At 42.7% G+C, this 20,503-nt stretch overlaps 1 protein-coding gene across 1 annotated transcript in view; it reads left to right on the top strand.

Moving 5' to 3' along the window:
- LOC124625401 (coagulation factor IX-like) overlaps positions 1-20,503 on the top strand; it is a 233,459-nt gene that overhangs the window by 15,487 nt on the left and 197,469 nt on the right. The window contains exon 2 of the mRNA XM_047149168.1: positions 15,413-15,556. The gene's annotated coding sequence lies outside the window, so the exon portion shown is untranslated. The remainder of the gene's footprint in view (positions 1-15,412; positions 15,557-20,503) is intronic.

The raw sequence follows: 20,503 nt of genomic DNA, 5'->3' as shown, positions 1-20,503 counted from the left end.
TACAGACAAATGCAGACTAATGCAGACTGACTAATCGGAGGTCTGTACACTCGTTATAATACCTCGCGCGTTCAGGTATCACTGCGCGAGTGTGATCCGCGAGAAGAAAAGGTTCTATGTTAGCAGCAATCTCATTGGGTGCGTTACATATCAATACGCGGATCGGCGGAAGCAGAATTTGGTCCGTCTCTAAGGCAGCGCCATCTCGTAGTGCGGAGACGGACGAGCGCTGCGCCTGCGCTGTTGTGGTTAGCGGGGCGTGCTATAGTGGGAAAGTTGTGTACGCGCTGACTATGAGGAACTATGTACGCAACATTGACGATGTATTCCTCTTTCACTCTTGCTCAATCGTTCTAACACACTTTTACAAAAAGAGGCATGATCTGTTACCATCAATAATTAAAGACAAGGTTTTAAGTTACTTAAAATTTGATGACAGTATGCGAAAGTTTTCACTTGCAAATCTTTCACATGAAATTACGAGCATAAACACCGGTGTGCTCAGTGCAATTTGCAGACCGTTGTTAACATTCAAGTTTCAAAAACTAATATTAGGTGAGGAATCTAGGAATACATTACAACTCCCTACGTATCTTTCATACAGGGACAGCGAAGACATGATCAAACTTATTACAGCGAGGACAGAGACAATTAAGTAATCGTTCTTGTGGAGCTCCATCATACGCTGCCGTAATGGGATGAAGCTCTGATATGTGGTACAATGTGGTTTACAGTGTTTCCATACTATCTATATGTAGATGTATATGTGTAAGATTTCCCAGTTTTCTTTGTTTATGTTTCTTCTCTTTCTTTTTAAATTCATCAACACGTAATTTTTCTATATTATATCTGCTGCAAGCTAACGTTAACCGTGAGCGCATATTCAGTAAAATTTGATTAATCCTTTCTCTGCTATCACCCAAACCTCCAGATGCCAGACAGTCTGAATGGTACCAAATGTTGTACATCGACAGAGTATGAACCTAAACCCGGATATAGAACGTGTTATGTAGACCAGATGGATTACCCGTGATCTTGGGTTAGTGTCTTTGATTAAAAATAAAAACGTCTTCGGTCCAGGGTTCGAATCCCGCCACTGCTTAAATTTTGATTAATAATCAGCATTGGCGGCCGAAGACTTCCGGCATAAAAAGTCACCCTCATTCTGCCAACGGTCTTGTCAAAGAGGGCGGAGGAGCGGATAGAGGTTCAGGGCACTCTCTTGTCCTAGGGGTGGGAAACTGCCCCTGAAGGCAGAAAATCAACAAAGATCAACGGCATGAGGATACAGATGGCAATGAAAACCACTGCATTAAAGATAAGTGATGTGTATCCACGGGACATGTGGCCTGCAATTAAGTGTCATGATGATGATTCCCTTAGCAAAAGATTCCGGAATAGTCCCACATCCGGATCTACGGGAGGGGACTGCCAAGGGGAGGTTACAATGAGAAAAAGATTCAATAATCAACGAAATAATAACATTCTACGAGTCGGGGCGTAGAATGTCAGAAGCTTGAATGTGGTAGGGAAACTAGAAAATCTGAAAAGGAAACTGCGAAGGCTCAATTTAGATGTAGTTGCGGTCAGTGAAGTGAAGTAGAATGAAGACAAGAATTTCTGGTCATATGAGTATAGGGTAATATCAACAGCAGCAGAAAATGGTATAACGGGAGTAGGATTCGTTATGAATAGGAAGGTAGGGCAGAGATTTCGTTATTGTGCACAGTTCAGTGACAGTGTTATTCGTATCAGAATCGACAGCAAACCACCACCGACAACGATAGTTCAGGTATACATGCCGACGTCGCAGGCTGAAGATGAAGAGACAGAGGAAGTGTATGAGGATATTGAAAGGGTTCAAATGGTTCAAATGGCTCTGAGCGCTATGGGACTCAACTGCTGTGGTTATCAGTCCCCTAGAACTTAGAACTACTTAAAACTAACTAACCTAAGGACATCACACACATCCATGCCCGAGGCAGGATTCGAACGTGCGACCGTAGCAGTCGCACGGTTCCGGACTGCGCGCCTAGAACCGCGAGACCACCGCGGCCGGCATTGAAAGAGTAATACAGTATGTAAAGGGAGATGAAAATCTAATAGTCATTGGGGACTGGAACGCAGTTGTAGGGGAAGGACTAGAAGAAAATGTTAGAGGAGAAATTGGGCTTCGGAAAACGAATGAGAGACGAGAAAGCTTAATTGAGTTCTGTAATAACCTTCAGCTAGTAATAGCGAATACTCTGTTCAGGAATCACAAGAGGAGGAAGTATACTTGGAAATGGCCGGGTGATACGGGAAGATTTCAGTTAGATTACAGCATGGTCAGACAGAGATTCCGAAATCAGATACTGGATAGTATGGCGTACCCAGGAGCAGATGTAAACTCGGATCACAACATACAAATGGTGAAGAGTAGGCTGAAGCTTAAGACGTTAGTCAGGAAGAATCAATATGAAAAGAAGTGGGATACAGAAGTACTAAGGAACGACGAGAGACGCTTGAAGTTCTCTAAGACTGTGGATACAGCAATAAGAAATAGCTCAGTAGGCAGTACATCTGAAGAGGAATGGACATCCCTAGAAAGGGCGATAACAGAAGTTGGAAAGGAAAACATTACAAAGAAGGTAACTAGGAAGAAACCATGGGTAACAGAAGAAATACTTCAGTCGATTGATGAAAGGAGGAAGTACAAAAATTTTCTAGGAAGTTCAAGATACAGAAATATAAGTCGCTGAGGAATGAAATAAATAGGAAGTGCAGGGAAGCTAAGACGAAATGGCTGCAGGAAAAATGTGAAGACATCGAAAAAGAAATGATTGTCGCAAGGACAGACTCATCGTACAGGAAAGTCAAAACAACCTTCGGTGACATTGAAAGCAAGGGTGGTAACATTAAGAGTGCAACGGTAATTCTACTGTTAAATGCAGAGGAAAGAGCGTATAGGTGGAAAGAATACATGGAAAGCCTCTATGAGGGGGAAGATTTGTCTGATGTGATAGAAGAAGTAACTGGAGTCGATTTAGAAGAGATAGGGGACCCAGTACTAGAATCAGAATTTGACAGAGCTTTGGAGGACTTCAAACAAGGCAGAGGGGATAGAAAACATTCCATCAGAATTTCTAATATCGTTGGGGAAAGTGAAAAGAAATCGATTATTCACGTTGGTGTGTAGAATGTATGAGTCTGGCAACAAACCATCTGACTTTCGGAAACGTATCATCCACACTATTCCGAAGACGGCAAGAGATGAAAAGTGTGAGAATTCTCGCACAATTATCATAACAGCTCATGCATCCAAGTTGCTGACAAGAATAATATATATAAGAATGGAAAAGAAAACTGAGGATGCGCTAGATGATGGTCAGTTTGGCTTTAGGAAAGGTAAAGGCACGAGAGAGGCAATTCTTACGCTGCGGTTAATAATGGAAGCAAGACTAAAAAAAATCAAGACACGTTCATAGGATTTGTCGACCTGGAAAAAGCGTTCGACAATGTAAAATGGTGAAATATGTTCGAAATTTTGAGGAAAATAGGGGTAAGCTATAAGAAGAGTCGGGTATATAATATGTACTTACAGCAGCCAAGAGGGAATAACAAGAGTCCCGGCCGAAGTGGCCGCGCGGTTCTGGCGCTGCAGTCTGGAACCGCGAGACCGCTACGGTCGCAGGTTCGAATCCTGCCTCGGGCATGGATGTGTGTGATGTCCTTAGGTTAGTTACGTTTAACTAGTTCTAAGTTCTAGGGGACTAATGACCTCAGAAGTTGAGTCCCATAGTGCTCAGAGCCATTTGAACCATTTTTGATGGTCACGAAGCAGATGAAGTTGAATTCTTCTACCCAGGCAGTAAAATAACAAGTGACGGACGGAGCGAGGAGGACATGAAAAACAGACTAGCAATGGCAAAAAGGGAATTCCTGGCCAAGAGAAGTCTAATAAAATCAAATATCGGACTTGATTGAAGGAGGAAATTTCTGAGAATGTACGTCTGGAGTACAGCATTTTAGGGAAGTGAAACATGGACTGTGGGAAAACCGGAACAGAAGAGAATCCAAGCATTTGACATGTGGTGCTACAGACGAATGTTGAAAATTAGGTGGACTGATAAGGAATGAGGAGGTTCTGTGCAGAATCTGAGTGGAAAGGAATATGTGGGAAACACTGATAAGGAGAAGGGCCAGGATGATAGGACATCTGTTAAGACATGAAAGAATGACTTCAATGGTACTAGAGGGAGCTGTAGAAGGCAAAAACTGTAGAGGAAGACAGAGATTGGAATACATCCAGCAAATACATGAAGAGGTTAGCATAGGAAAGGAATTCCTGGGGGTCGGATCAAACCAGTCAGAAGACTGATGACCCAAAATATATACATATCGCCCAGGGGAACGTGCGTAAACGGTAAGTAAATAAGCAATACCGGACCTACGGAGCACAGGAAGAGCATAACTGTGAACGTCTCTCGTGTATAGTTCCCGTGGGGACGTCGGTAGAGCGTTAGTTTGTCGTACCAGAAGCCGTGGGCTCAAGTCTTCGTTATTCCAATTTGCGTAGTGTAGTACGTGTGGAACTGTTACATGGTACAACACGTTCATGATATGTAAAATGACTGTTTGGTGTTTATAGCAATGTTCTATTGGCAGTCCTCTTTCACTTCGTTTATTTGAAAGTAGAAAACCTGTAGAGTTCATTTGTAGTTTCACAGAATAATCGTAAACAATTGGGACAGAAGAATAAAAAAGCAAGTACGTCACATGTGCGGAAGCATTAATAATAAAAGTAATAATTATAATTATTATTATAGCTCTTATTATTTCATCAAGTGTGATGTAATTGTTTCATTGTTCCTCTGTTCCGATTGTTTATGTTTATTCTGTGAAACTACTATAGATAAGCTACTTTCTAATAAACGAAGGGAAAGTGAGCTGACAATAGAACATTGCTATAACCTCTAAACAGTCACTTTACACGTCGGGGACGTATTGTGCCATGTCACTGTCTCACACGTACTACAGTTAGAAAACTGTGATGACCAAGACTTGAACCCTGGACATTTGGTACGCCAAACTGACACTTCCCCACGGGAGCTCTACAAGAGAGACGTTTACAGTTATGCTCTTCCTGTGCTCCCTAGATCCGGTATTACTTATTTACTTACCGTTTACGCACGTTGTCCTGGGCGACAGCACATAGGACAAACGATGTCGGTTTCTTTTTTTTCCCATTACTCTGTCGATGTACAATGTTTGTTACCGACATGACTGACCACTGGTGATTTGGGTGTGAGTTACGGTCAGTGGTGTGTTTTCTGTAAGTTGTTGGTAGGGTGTACCGTACACCTTTCTCTGCTGTGCTGGCCATTTCTGTCCTTTCCCTGCCACCGAAAATTGGTTACAGATCGGAGTTCAATGCTCTCTCTCTCTCTTATTTTCTCTCTCTCCATTCTCTTCTCCGTCATAGTCATCAGTATCGCTCCTGGAAGGTGAATGCAGAAAATGGTGAAACAATTTTCTTGGCCCAGAGATGCTTAAAGGCCAGTAATTTCTTCATCCAAAAACGAAGAAAAATTACATTGATCCTCACTATTGCCAATCATAAGCAACCTTTCTACATCTTCATCTGCACTCGCACATTTTCGAACTGCTTCGTATCATGTCTCCACTGTGCTGTTCCACCAAAATGAGTTAACTAACAACTCATAAATATTCTTCAGCCGCCTGTGAGCAACGCTAATGTAGTTGTTAGCACAAGTAATATAAGAAGCGGTATAGGTCACATTTTCACGTTGCGTTAAAATATCGAAATACGTCGTCCGGAAGCTTGTCGAGTTTAAACCACTTGACGCGGATGGGGGGCCGAGAGAATTTTATCAGAAAATAATTTTATGTTTGTATACATTGTGCAAGACTGATAGATGCATTTTGCTTTAGTTCAGCTTTAGGGCGCGCAAAGTCAGGGTTCTTAGCACCCGAACCTTTAAGACTAGTTTTAAACATTCCTATCATGCCATACCATGACGTTCATAGCATCTGCGCTTAAAATTAATGCTATACAGTTTTGTATTGCGAAATACGGTTCAGCCTGTTTTATCGGCATGTTTCTGCAAATTAATTAATTATTACAAAGTATGATTTTTATGTCAATAAAAAAATAAATACTTATTTCTGTCTGTTAGTTCCTTACTTCATAGCGCTCATTTGGCATCTGTATTGTTTATACCACGTAGCTAAGGGACACCCTGCACAATGTCTTTGTAGCGTGCAACGGAGATGCTGAATCGTAGCCAGGCGAACACAACAGTGGGAGCAAAATAAATGGAGAAAATAAAGAGGAAGTGGTTGGTGGCGGGGGGAGGGGGGGGGGGAGGGGGGAGGGGGAGAGGACCATAATTTCTTCTAAAATCTCGAGAATATGCTGTCAACGAAAATACTGTGGCGGCAACTGCACTAACGAGGTATTCATGGCGGAGCATCAGACGTCGTACAAGTGATCTGTATGCAAAGAAGACACTTCAGTAGCCCAGAGAAGACCGCAACGTATACCATCAATCACTGGAACGGATAAGCTGGTACTTCTGGACATACAACTTCAGACACCATGATATGCAAAAGTGATTGGACACAAGGGGCATTAGTGGAAGTACATGCCTCATTTATCTCCAGAGCATCTGGTACCAACCCCACATGTAACAGCGCCATTTCACCGAACTGAAACTGACCTCTTCATGAGGTTCCCTGAAATCTTCAAACGGTAGTCAATGGATAATTTCGCTGACTAACTCACGTACTTGGAAAAGATCTCACTACAAGTTACCACGACGTTGTAGTCTTTATACTTGACTCTTGCAAAACTGGACTCAGAGATGCCGATGCTTTAAACAAATTAAGGACATGATAAAATATAAGGAATACAGTTTGGAACCATCTGAGAAGCATTTTCCGGTATCTGGACATGGTGGAAGCAGATGACAATGTGAAAAGCTCAGGAACTTGTCACTGTATTGGAAGGGGCCATGAAAGATGAAACACTGCACATAAGGCAAATGGGCAGGCGTTCGCAAGTACCATGGAACGAAGATCTCCAGTGATAACAGAAGTGCCTCGTGATGACTGGGTGTTGTGTGATGTCCTTAGGTTAGTTAGGTTTAATTAGTTCTAAGTTCTAGGGGACTGATGACCATAGATGTTAAGTCCCATAGTGCTCAGAGCCATTTGAACCATTTTTGATAACAGAAGTTAGAAGGACAAGAAAATTCTACCAGACAGCCCATATCCTGGAAAAAAGATCTCGCAGGCAGGGCAGATATAGAGACCTTAATGAGAAATTCAAAGCAAGCCTGCTGCAGACATGACACAGATCTGGAACCAATTCCTTGCACATAAACTATATTTTGACTCGTGAGGAACACCATATAAGATTGTCTATCAAAATTTTACATCTCCGACGTTTAATCAACTGTAAACTGAGCTAGAGGAAGCATGACAGAAAACTCACAACAATCTGCACAATTGCTGATGGACACTCTCTTTCCACACGACACTGCAGGGAATCAACTTGCTGAACACAGAGAATTGCAGAACGAAAGTAGGGAATCATACGGTTGAGATGGGATTTCCATTTCTTTTTTTTCCATTTTCGGGAGTGACGGTGAGGAAAGAAATCTTGAAACTTGAAAGAAAGAAGTCAACTGACCCTGATTGCATCCTTGCCGAGGTTCTATGTCCCTTCATTTGCACATAATTTTATATTAATGCCAATTCTATAACACGTGTTTTGTAGGAAGGAAGAATAAAGATATGCAAGAAACAAATGCGATTATTTCGAAAAAGTGTGTGTTGTGTCCGAATTCGTAAACAACGGTAAGGAGAGGTGGGCTATAGATTGGTCCTGTCACTTTTGTTCTAGGGAAGCTGGGCAGGAGCAGAAATGTTTAGCTAACAAATTAACGTGATAAACAGAAGACTGGCTTAGCTTGTTTTTCTGTGAGCATACAATGACTCATTACAAATAATGCAGCAAAAAAAAAGTCAAGATTATACAATAGCAACAAGGATGAGGCTCCCTGTATTAAAGCGTGAATGATGGTGTCAAAGCTACGATGGGGCCTTGTCTGCACATTGTCATGTAGCAAAGATGTAGCAAATACGAGTGGGCTGAATGGTGGCTACCGGCCATCCTATACTGCGACGATGGAAAGTGCTCGTGGTGCCGAGTTGTTGGAGGCGTGTCTCAGCAAGCATGCTCCATTGGGTTCACTGAATCCTTCACAACCTCCACCAGTGTCTGACAGAACTTGCAATTCCGTTGGCAATTTTGTCGCCCTTGGGAATTTGTCTATACGTGGTACCACTGGGTGAAGCTAAGGATCACCTAACTGCAAAATCCTGCAGACCGATATGGCTTTCAATACCTTAGGTAAAGTGCTGGAGAAGCTGCTATGCGATAGACTACAGGAGACTTATTCTTGGAATGAATTCCACAAAATATGGATTCAAGGATGAGAAGCCAACAGAAGACACTGTAAATGGGGTGATAATAGTTGTAAAAAACACTCTGCATAAATATGTTGTAGAAAATGGCTCTGAGCACTATGCGACTTAACTTCTGAGATCATCAGCCGCCTAGAACGTAGAACTAATTAAACCTAACTAACCTAAGGACATCACACACATCCATGCCCGAGGCAGGATTCGAACCTGCGACCGTAGCGGTCGCCCGGTTCCAGACTGTAGCGCCTAGAACTGCACGGCCACTCTGGCCGGCTATGTTGTAGCCATAATGATGAAAATCGCCAGGGCTTTCGATCACTTATGGTGAAGGACTTGCCCTCGAGCGCTGTACAACTGTTTTTTAGAATACTGTGAAAACAGAGGAGCAACTCCACCGTTCCCAGGAGAGACGGTTACAAAAGTAATGTCGAAAGGCTGCCTACAAGGACCCATAAGTGGCCTCGCCTTTTGAGTTCCGGTATTCGACCCGATATTAGGGATGCTGAAGGATAACGAAGCGGTGGAGGATGACTGTGTATCTCGACGACTTGATGAACGATGTGAAATAAAGGTCCAGAAGTAACCTTGAAGAAGGATGTTGCACAGACATAATTACATCAGTAGTGCCAAGGCGTTAAATTATCTATTGTACCTAAAAAAAAAACACGTATATGTTGTTAAAACTGAAACTTTAAAGACACACAATTATTAAACTAAGCAACAGTTCCAGAAATAGAAAATGTGTCACTAGCTACCTTCGCGTCTTCTTGTACGAGAAACAAAATTATATTGCTTACGTTTAAGGTACAAGGAAAAGAGTTAGGAACGTGATGAAAGGAAGTATTACTCTAACCATTTGCGACTATAAACTAAGAATGCAATCATTAAGAACGTATCACAACGCCATCCTTAAGTTCTGTCATGGAATACAGTGGGAGATTTTGGGCACACAGATGTCTGTTCACAACACCAGAATGTATAGTTAACAAGTTCCAACGCATACTACTTCTTCGGTTGACGGGAGCTTCTCGTACTGTCTAAAGCGTTGTGCTACGGGGAATATTTGGAATATATCCAGTCAACCTCCAGACGAGAAAAAAAACCTGACGAGGACTGAGTACTGAATTTAAGAGGAATACTATCTACAAGCAACAAATTCACGACCGCTTCCTCCTGTGGCAGAAACAATGGGATGATGCCAAAACAGCGAGGCACAAGAATAGTTTTCCCCAAAATATAAAACAGACCCTGGGAATGACGGACCTTAAGTCCCTCAGAAGTCAGAGCCATTTCTCGATAGGTTGTAGGCCCTACGTCATCTACTGCCATCGCATTGGTCGAAGAGAAACTGATAATGCCTGTGGTGAAGCAGGCACGCAATAATATATCTGGGGAGGTTCGCTGCATGCCGATGTTACTCACACTGATCGACAGCAGCTGAATCGCCGCGGACAACTCAGTGTCAAGGAGATACTGCATTGTGAAACAGAGTGGCAAATCCTGGGAAATACCGCCGACGCCCTTTCAACACAGGAATTGGGCCGGCCGCTGTGGCCGAGCGGTTCTAAGCGCTTCAGTCCGGGACCGCGCTGCTGCTACGGTCGCAGGTTCGAATCCCGCCTCGGGCATGGATGTGTGTGATCTTCTTAGGTTAGTTAGGTTTAAGTAGTTCTAAGTCTAGGGGACTGATGACCTCAGATGTTAAGTCCCATAGTGCTTAGAGCCATTTGAACCATTTGAACAGGCTTGGATTAGCGCGTTACTTTTCCAGTCAACCCCGGTCTAATGCACTACGGACGGTTGTGACAGAAGTTCGAGAAGCAACGCAGTGAAGGAAACTGAGATCGACAGTTACATCAGACGAACAGCCAACACGCATGCATGGCGATCGTAACAGTAGCACCAGAATGGAAAAGGCGACCCTATGTTGTGGCTTGCCAACCAAGGAACGAGAAATAGGATGACGTGGGCCGGCGTATTGCTTCAGTCCTCACCGGCAGTAACGATGCTCCATCGGAACATGGTAGACGTCCCCTCAACGACGGAGATGACACATCGCAAAAGACAGATGAAACCACAACAGTTTCGTACCGCAAGCTGCCGACATGTAGGTACAAGACTGCCGTTGATTTGAATAATTTGTGTGAGACGGTGTGTTTAAATTATAGGTAACAGCCTGTAATGTAATAAAAAAAAATACCTCACCTGCCATGCTGTTATAAAAGTCACTGTCGACTGTCAAATCTTCGGAAATTTTAAAGTTATATCATTTTGAACAACAGAGCACCCCATATCAGGCAGAGGTAACTTCACTTTGCGACGTCAACAACAAGACGACGACTGCGTACTCTCCACAGACGAAGGATCTCACGGAATGCTTTGTAAGAGATTGGCAGATATGCACTCCATGTACATTGATGTGGAAAAGAACAATTGGGATACAGTTCTGGTAGTTCTGGCATACAACATATCGATGCGGGACTAGATTAGATTAGATTAGTACTTGTTCCATAGATCATGAATGCGACACTTCGTAATGATGTGGAATGTGTAAGGTTAATAAAAGGTGTCTATACAAGATATTACATTACACAATATATTACATGACACTTAATATTTTTATTTTTTTATTTTGTTGTGGGGGTTGGGGAAATTACCCACTCACTATATCCAAAAATTCATCTAATGAGTAGAAGGAGTTGCCATTAATAAATTCTTTTCATTTCCTTTTAAATGCTATATGGCTATCTGTCAGACTTTTGATGCTATTAGGTAAGTGACCAAAGACTTTTGTGGCAGCATAGTGTACCCCCTTCTGTTATATATGTTGTGAGGCTACAGTGAAGATCTCTAGCTCTTTAAATAAGTGTCTGCGGGATGATCTTGGATGAGCTCCAGCAATTATTCTGATTACACGCTTTTGTGCAATGAACACTCTTTTACTCAATGATGAGTTATCCCAGAATATGATGCCATACGAAAACAGAGAACGAAAATAGACGTGGTAAACTAATTTACTGAGATGTATATCGACAAAATTTGCAATGACCCTAACAGCGTAAGTAGCTGAACTCAAACGTTTCAGCAGATCTTCAGCGTGTTTTTTCCAGTTCAACCCCTCATCAATGGATACACCTAGAAATTTTGAATATTCTACCTTGGTTACCGATTTCTGATCGAAGTCTATATTTATTAATGGTGTCATTCCATTTACTGTGTGGAACTGTATATACTGTGTTTTGTCAAAGTTTGATGAGAGCCCATTTGCCGAGAACCACTTAATGATTTTCTGAAAAACATCGTTTACAATTTCACCAGTTGATTCTTGTCTGTTGGGTGTGATAGCTATACTTGTATTATCGGCAAGAAGTACCAGCTTTGCATGTTCGTGAATATAGAATGGCAAGTAAATATATATTAAGAGCAGCAGAGGACCCAAGACCGAACCTTGCGGCACCCCTTTCTTGATTGTTCCCCTGTTTGAGAAATCACCAGTTTTTGTTTTTTTTGTTTTGCATATTATGTGAACTGTTTATTTCAACTGTCTGCGCTCTTCCAGTTAGGTATGATTTAAACCATTTTAGCGCTGTCCCATTCATACCACAGTACTTGAGCTTATCTAGCAGTATTCCATGATTTACACAATCAAAAGGCTTTGAGATATCACAAAAAATCCCAATGGGTGACTTCCAGTTACTCAGAGCATTTAATATTTCATTAGTGAAAGTATATATAGCATTTTCCGTTGAAAACCCTTTCTGGAAACCAAACTGACATTTTGTTAAGACTTTATTTTTACAAAGGTGTGAAGCTACTCTATGATACATCACCTTTTTTTTTTTTTTTTTTTTTTTTTTGATAAGGCAGTCAGACGAGAGATTAGGCGGTAGTTGTTGACATCAGACGCATCCCCCTTTTTATGCAGTTCCACGATGGTAAGGCTGAAACGACAATGAATTCACTGTTCCCATTTCAAGCAGGCTCAGTGTGAGTACATGTAACACCTCATCACCCAGACCGAAGCAGCAAGTCAGCTGGCTCGCGTACAGACCCTATACGCAGAGGAGAGAGGCAGAAATCGCAGTAGTGTTAAGCACCGGCCTGTGAGATACAGCCTGGGAGACCTGGTACGAATGTTTACGCCTGTGCGGAAAATGGGACTATCGGGAAAGTTATTACAGTGATACGTGGGGCAATATGACATCCTTTGTTGCTTGTCGGAGCTGAGGATGAAGCCGAGGGTTATGACCATTAGAAGTAAAAGGGGCAAAGATTCGTCCATGTCCTCCGTGTGAAGCCTTATTACAGACCAGAGGCGCAGCTGGGCGATGGAGAGGGGGGTGGGGGTTCAAGAAAACTGAAAACCCTCTCGACGATAGTGAAGCCTCGACTGTGGGGGCTAACTTCGATGCTCCTCATAGTGAAGAGGGTGTGATAACACGACCACGTCGCGATACATTGACAAAATGTAGATTTAAGGTGCTATATTTGCCTCCAATGAGAACTGTAAAAGCGGATCGCTGTCTCCCGCAGAGGGGGCAATGCCGCCAGTTGTGCTGCATGTAGTGTGGAAGAGTGGCTGGCGTTGCTGGCTGGCGTGTGACGGTTCGTCAGTTTAACTCAACCACCCTCAGTTACTTGATGTTAGGTATTTATGATTTCTCAAAGGTTCCTGAAATGTTTTATGTTTGTAATATTTGTATATTCTGTAATACTCGATGTCTGTTTAAATACTAGCTTTCTGAAATATTCGATGTTTGTATAAATAGCTGCACTCTCCAGCCAAGAAGTCAGCTCTGTTGTTGGTGTAAGTTAACGTTAGAAGAAAAAAAAACTTCTTTCAGTACTAAGCGTTGCATTTCATTTACGATAATGCTTTTGGATTTGAACTTAAGTCTCATTACGAGTGAAAAATTACACAGAAAATATGTGGCTCGACTTCTCTACATCCACTTCCTTGGCCTCATCTACTCTACTACGATAGTCTGGTTAAGTAGCTACTAACCCACACTGACTGACGTTCATCTCAATGGGACAATGAGGATGATGACGAGAGCGATCAAATCCAACCCATTTCAGTGGCATCTACACTGTCTGCAATCACTCCACCAGAACTCCGAAGAACAGGTGTCTTCGTTAGACAGCACAAAAGAATTTCCAGTAACCTGCAACTTCCTACTGATCGAAGGCGACTATCATTCAGAAGTAACAGGCTCAAATCAAGACGATCACCAATGAGGGAAGCAGAAACAACAAGAAGTGCTACAGTTCACCAGAAGGTGGAAACTGGAGGAAAAGTTTTGGAGAACCCGAAGAAATGTTTAGACATGGAACTCTACCAGTATGTCACAATTACCGCTTAAGGGCTAGATTAGAACAGAATAAGAAGTTGTCATGGGATATAAGGGGACTTTTTCGTAAGTGGAGCTTTGTGCAGAACATTTCATGTAACTATTCCACTCCCAAAAAGCTGTGCACAAATGCGCACGTCGAGATTATCTACTGGAGTTAAATGTCGTTTTAGAAGCTACAGACAGATCTAAATTGGGCTTTCTAGTTATACACCAACTCATTTGTTTGTAGACTAAGCTCTAATATTATATACTTTTATCTTTCTATTTTACCTATCTCATGTGTCGATATTCATTTTATTCCTATGTATTTGTGCTGTGTCATTTATACGATACGATAAATAAATAATTAAAGAAGTTGCGTTTTAGAAAGAACAGCTAACGGCCTTGAGACCAGGAAGATGGCCACATGTCTTAAAGTGCTGTCACAGGGCAATTCCTGATGCAGTGACGACAGCATCGGGTTGGTGGGCAGGACTGTGTCCTCTAGTACCTAGTTGTTGTTGTTATGGTCTTCAGTCCTGAGACTGGTATGATGCAGCTCTCCATGCTACTCTATCCTGTGCAAGCCTCTTCATCTCCCAGTACCTACTGCAACCTACATCCTTCTGAATCTGCTTAGTGTATTCATATCTTGGTCTCCCTCTACAACTTTTACCCTCCACGCTGCCCTCCAGTACTAAATTGGTGATCCCTTGATGCCTCAGAACATGTCCTACCAACCGATCCCTTCTTCTGGTCAAGTTGTGCCACAAACTTCTCTTCTCCCCAATCCTATTCAATACTTCCTCATTAGTTATGTGATCTACCCATCTAATCTTCAGCATTCTTCTGTAGCACCACATTTCGAAAGCTTCTATTCTCTTCTTGTCCAAACTATTTATCGTCCATGTTTCACTTCCATACGTGGCTACACTGCATACAAATACTTTCAGAAATGACTTCCTGACACTTAAATCTATACTCGATGTTAACAAATTTCTCTTCTTCAGAAACGCTTTCCTTGCCGTTGCCAGTCTACATTTTATATCCTTTCTACTTCGACCATCATCAGTTATTTTGCTCCCCAAATAGCAAAACTCCTTTACTACTTTAAGTGTCTCATTTCCTAATCTAATTCCCTCAGCATCACCCGATTTAATTCGACTACATTCCATTATTCTCGTTTTGCTTTTGTTGATGTTCATCTTATATCCTCCTTTCAAGACACTGTCGATTCCATTCAACTGCTCTTCCAAGTCCTTTGCTGTCTCTGACAGAATTACAATGTCATCGGCGAACCTCAAAGTTTTTATTCCTTCTCCATGGATTTTAATACCTACTCCAAATTTTTCTTTTGTTTCCTTTACTGCTTGCTCAATATACAGATTGAATAACATCGGGGAGAGGCTACAACCCTGTCTTACTCCCTTCCCAACCACTGCTTCCCTTTCATGTCCTTCGACTCTTATAACTGCCATCTGGTTTCTGTACAAATTGTACCTAAGCACCGTGAAATTTAGTTTAACCTCAGTTATTAAGGAGTCGTTGTGGCCACTCCACCAATTAAAAGGTTTACATCCCCACAGCCGGACAACAAGGATGCATCAGCTCGAGAACACGCTTCATCTGCCACTTTGGAGGTATAGAGGAAGGCACCCAGATTTGCCTGAAATCAAACGACGGCACCGCCTGCGCTAATGCCGAAATTCTGCGCAAGGACGATAAGAATAGTGAGTACTATGACAGTTTGCCCACATTTTTCCATAATACACGGACTACGATTAACAATAGTAGAGACGTCATTATTTACGAAAATTAGAACTGGAGGATAATCTGCTTCTGATTTATTCCGCACAGATTGACTAGCATGCAGAAGGAAACTTGGATATGCCGAATATTTCATTAAAATGTTTGATAAATAACATACATGTAAATCACCACCACAGCAGTTGTTTAGAAAGTGCTTTATTTTTAACTACCAGTTGCATCCGTCGAACAACAACAGGTGACTGTAGAATAACGTGTAACAATGACACGTTAACTTTACGTAGGTATCACATTAGAATAGATTACTGAAGCATCTTTCTTCAAATTTCAATGATCACAAGTGCCCGAGACTTTATAGAGTGAATTGACACTTATCAAACCCGCTTTCGTAGAACGTAAGTTTGCACCTGACCTCGTGATTTATCGCCAGTAACTACATGCAAACGTTACAAGAAAAGCCGATTCGAGGGAACTGACTACTCACGGCACGAGTACACCAGAAACCGATCAGCCACACCTTGTACACAAGTGCTGCGGCAGCAGGCAGCCGGCCGTTGTGACAGAGCGGCTCTAGGCGCTTCAGTCCGGAACCGCGCTGCTGCTACGGTCGCAGGTTGGAGCCCTGCCTCGGGCATGGATGTGTGTGATGTCTCTAGGTTAGTGAGGTTTAAGTTGTTCTAAGTCTAGGGGACTGATAACCTTAGATGTTCAGCCTCATAGTGCTTAGAGCCAATTGAACCATTTGAATTTGCAGCAGGCAGCGGTAAACTGAGCTGAGTTTACAGTGACACTCGACAGGAGAAGAAAACAAGAAAATACATTATTGTCGAGTGCAATGCATCGAATTACATGCTCTTCTTGCTTATGGAAATGATGTACTCAACATGAGAGAATAATTTATAATCTGCCTCATTCTGAATAAATTACGTACAAAAATACGTAATTTATGCCGCACTAGCCATTTTATGAAGAACAACTGAGGTGGTGATTTACATACACGTTAAAGTATCAATAGCTTTTACAGCAGAAATTTATTGTATGTCATTCTCTATATACTATCGTAACTAACATTTCTCAGTAAATGAAATGCCTTTTTCACGTTGCAGTACTGCAGGAAGAAAAAGGCTTTGGATTTACAAATGATTATTTACATACACTGCTCTGAAAAGCTTGAGGACAAGCAAGAAGCTTAATATACAGACTTTTTTTTTTTTGAGTCATCAGTCTTCTGACTGGTCTGATGTGGCTCACTGCGAGTTCCTCTTCATCTAAGAGTAGCACTAGCAACCTACATCCTCAATTATTTGCGGATGTATTCCAATCTCTGTCTCCCTCTGCAGTTTTTTCCCTCTACAGTTCCCTCTAGTACCATGAAAGTCATTCCCTGATGTCTTAATAGATGTCCTAACATCCTGTCCTTCTCCTTGTCCATGTTTTCCACACAGTCATTTCTTCTCCGATTATTCGCAGAACCTCCTCATTTCTTAGCTTATCAGTCCACCTAATTTTCGTCTGTAACATCACATTGCAGATGCTTGGATCCTCTTCTGTTCCGGGTTTCCCACAGTCCATGTTTCAATACCATACAATGCTCTCTTCCAAATGTAAATTCTCAGAAATTTCTTCCATAAATTTAGACCTATGTTTGGTACTATTAGACTCTTGGCCAGAAAGGCTCTTTTTGTCAGTGCTAGTCCTTTTTATGTCCTCCTTGCTCCGTCCGTCATTGGTTATTTTACTGCCTAGGTAGCAGAATTCCTTAATTTTGTCTATTTCGTTACCATCAATCCTGATGTTACGTTTCCCGCTGTTCTCATTCCTGCTGCTTCTCATTACTTTTCTCTTTCTTAGATTTACTCTCAAACCGTATTCTGTACTCATTGGACTGTTCATTCCATTCAGCACATCATGTAATTCTTCTTCACTTTCACTCGTATATTACCCGTCTTTTTCTATAGCTTGCCCATATTTTTCCCAGAATTTCGAACATATTGCACGATTTTACATTGTTGAACGCCTTTTCCAGGTCGACAAACGCTGTGAACGTGTCTTGATTTTTCTTTATTCTTGCTTCCATTATCAACATCGACGTCAGAACTGACTCCCTGGTGCCATTACCTTTCCTAAAACCAAACTGATCATCATCTAATACATCCAAAATTTTCTTTTCCATTCTTGTGTATAATATTCTCGTCAGCAACGTGGATGCATGAGCTGTTAAGCTGATTGTACGATAGTTCTCGCACTTCAGCACTTGCGGTTTTCGTAATTGTGTGGACGATACTTTTCACAAAGTAAGATGGTATGTCGCCAGACTCATACATTCTACACACCAACGTGAATTGTCGTTTTGTTGCAAATTTTTAAAATTGTCATGGAATGTTATCTATCCTTTCTGCCTGATCTGATCTGAAATCCTCCAAAGCTCTTTTCAACTCTGACTACTCGGTGGGATGAATAAAATGTGGGAGCATGTTGCAGGAGGTTTTCCAATCTTTCACAGAAAGCTGGACGTCAGATGGTGCGACGTCAGCGTGAATCGAAGGTGTACGTCAATCTGTGAGCAGATGTGGTGCATTGTAGCGATATTCTCGTTACAACACATCTGTATGACCTCACACGGGAAGGAAGCATCGGAAAACTGGAAGGAGGACGAAGTGAGACAACTGCAGGGCCCAGGAGTTTCGTACTCCTCATAGCATTGTTCCACGTTCATTGGGAGCGTTCCAAACCGAGGGCACGTTGCCCGGAGGTTAGGGGACCGTTTATGACGCGAACTGCGGCAGTAAAAGAGGGCTACAGTGTGCAACAGGCGTGAAGGGAGTCACGTCAAACAGTTTTAACCACTTTTAACGGGACACCAAGGCACAATGGCGCAGAGACAGCGTGGGGATGGTTGTCCATTGACACCTGCACATCGGCTGCACCGTTTGCCGTGATAGTGCCGACAGCATGAGGACTCGCCCAACGACAATTGGGGTCGCGAGATGATCTCGGATGATCAGATTCAGTGTGAGTATTGATTCTGGACGTACCCTCATACGTCGAGCCGTGGGAATACGTGATGCACCCAGAACACTGTCGAACATGATCGTTTTCGTGGTGCAGGTGCTATGATGTGGGGAGGCATAATACTGAATGGGCGAACTGACGTCCAAATCTTTGAACTCGGTACATGCGCCAGTCAACGTTATTGTGACACTATGCCTTCCAGATGAGTGTCTTTCAAGGTAGGATTCGGCCTTGACTTCATTTTTTAAGGATGACAGAATTGAAAAGTGCAGGTGGACGAGCTCTTGGAATGAAAGGATACCCAGCGAATGGGCTGCCCTGCCCTTTCCCCCGACTTAAATCTCATCGAGCAGGTGTAGAATGTGTTAGGGACACGTACTGCAGCACGTCCACATGCACCAACGACCATCCAGGACTTGTCAACTGTCCTGCCATAAGAAATCCTACCAAACTTGTGGCCAGTTTCGGAGCACGTTACAGAGCATGCTATTGTGTCCGTGAAAAAAAAACACATTAATGTCCCGCATTTATTATTTCCAGTGGATCATCATAAACCGCGGTGACGTTAATGTAATTATTATCTTTGAATAAAAGTGTCATTTCTGTTCGTCTTTTTATATATTTTTTCTGTTACCTTTTGCAGTATATTGTAGCAGTTCTTTCAATGTATGGTCCAAGATCGAGCTATGTTATTTGGTAGTGACACATCATGCGAAACTTACTTCCGTCATTAAGTTTGTCACATCAGCATACTTGATGCAAGAGATGTCCACACCAGCAAACTACCTACACTACTGGCCATTAAAATTGCTACACTAAGAAGAAATGCAGATGATAAACGGATACTCATTGGACAAATATATTATACTAGAATTGACATGTGATTACATTTTCACACAATTTGGGTGCATATATCCTGAGAAATCACTACCCAGAACAACCACCTCTGGCCGTAATAACGGCTTTGATATGCCTGGGCATTGAGTCAAACAGACCTTGGATGGCGTGTACAGGTACAGCTGCCCATGCAGCTTCAACACGATACCACAGTTCATCAAGAGTAGTGACTGGCGTATTGTGACGAGCCAGTTGCTCGGCCACCATTGACCAGACGTTTTCATTTGATGAGAGATCTGGAGAATGGGCTGGCCAGGGCAGCAGTCGAACATTTTCTGTATCCAGAAAGGTACGTACAGGACCTGCAACATGCGGTCGCGCATTATCCTGCTGAAATGTAGGGTTTCGCAGGGATTGAAGGGTAGAGCCACGGGTCGTAACACATCTGAAATGTAACGTCCACCGTTCAAGGTGCCGTCAATGCCAACAAGAGGTGACCGAGACGTGTAACCAATGGCACCCCATACCATCACGCCGGGTGTTACACCAGTATGGCGATGACGAATACACGCTTCCAATGTGCGTTCACCACGATGTCGCCAAACACGGATGCGACCATCATGATGCTGTAAACAGAACCTGGATTCATCCGAAAAAATGACTTTCTTATTTGTGCACCCAGGTTCGTCGTTGAGTACACTATCGCAGTCGCTTGTGTCTGTGATGCAGCGTCGAGGGTAACCGCAGCCATGGTCTCCGAGCTGATAGTCCATGCTGCTGCACACGTCGTCGAACTGTTCGTGCAGATGGTTGTTGTCTTGCAAACATCCCCATCTGTTGACTCAAGGATCGAGACGTAGCTGCACGATCCGTTACAGCCATGCGGATAAGGTGCCTGTCATCTCGACTGATAGTGATACGAGGCCGTTGGGATCCAGCACGGCGTTCCACATTACCCTCCTGAACCCACCGATTCCATATTCTGCTAACAGTCATTGGATCTTGACCAACGCGAGCAGCAACATCGCGATACGATAAACCGCAGTCGCGATAGTCTACAG

Source organism: Schistocerca americana, chromosome 1 (genome assembly GCF_021461395.2).
Source record: "Schistocerca americana isolate TAMUIC-IGC-003095 chromosome 1, iqSchAmer2.1, whole genome shotgun sequence".
NCBI classification, from domain to species: Eukaryota; Metazoa; Arthropoda; class Insecta; order Orthoptera; family Acrididae; genus Schistocerca; species Schistocerca americana.
The sequence above is the reverse complement of the archived record's forward strand: the minus strand, read 5'-3'. Positions and strand labels throughout refer to the sequence as shown.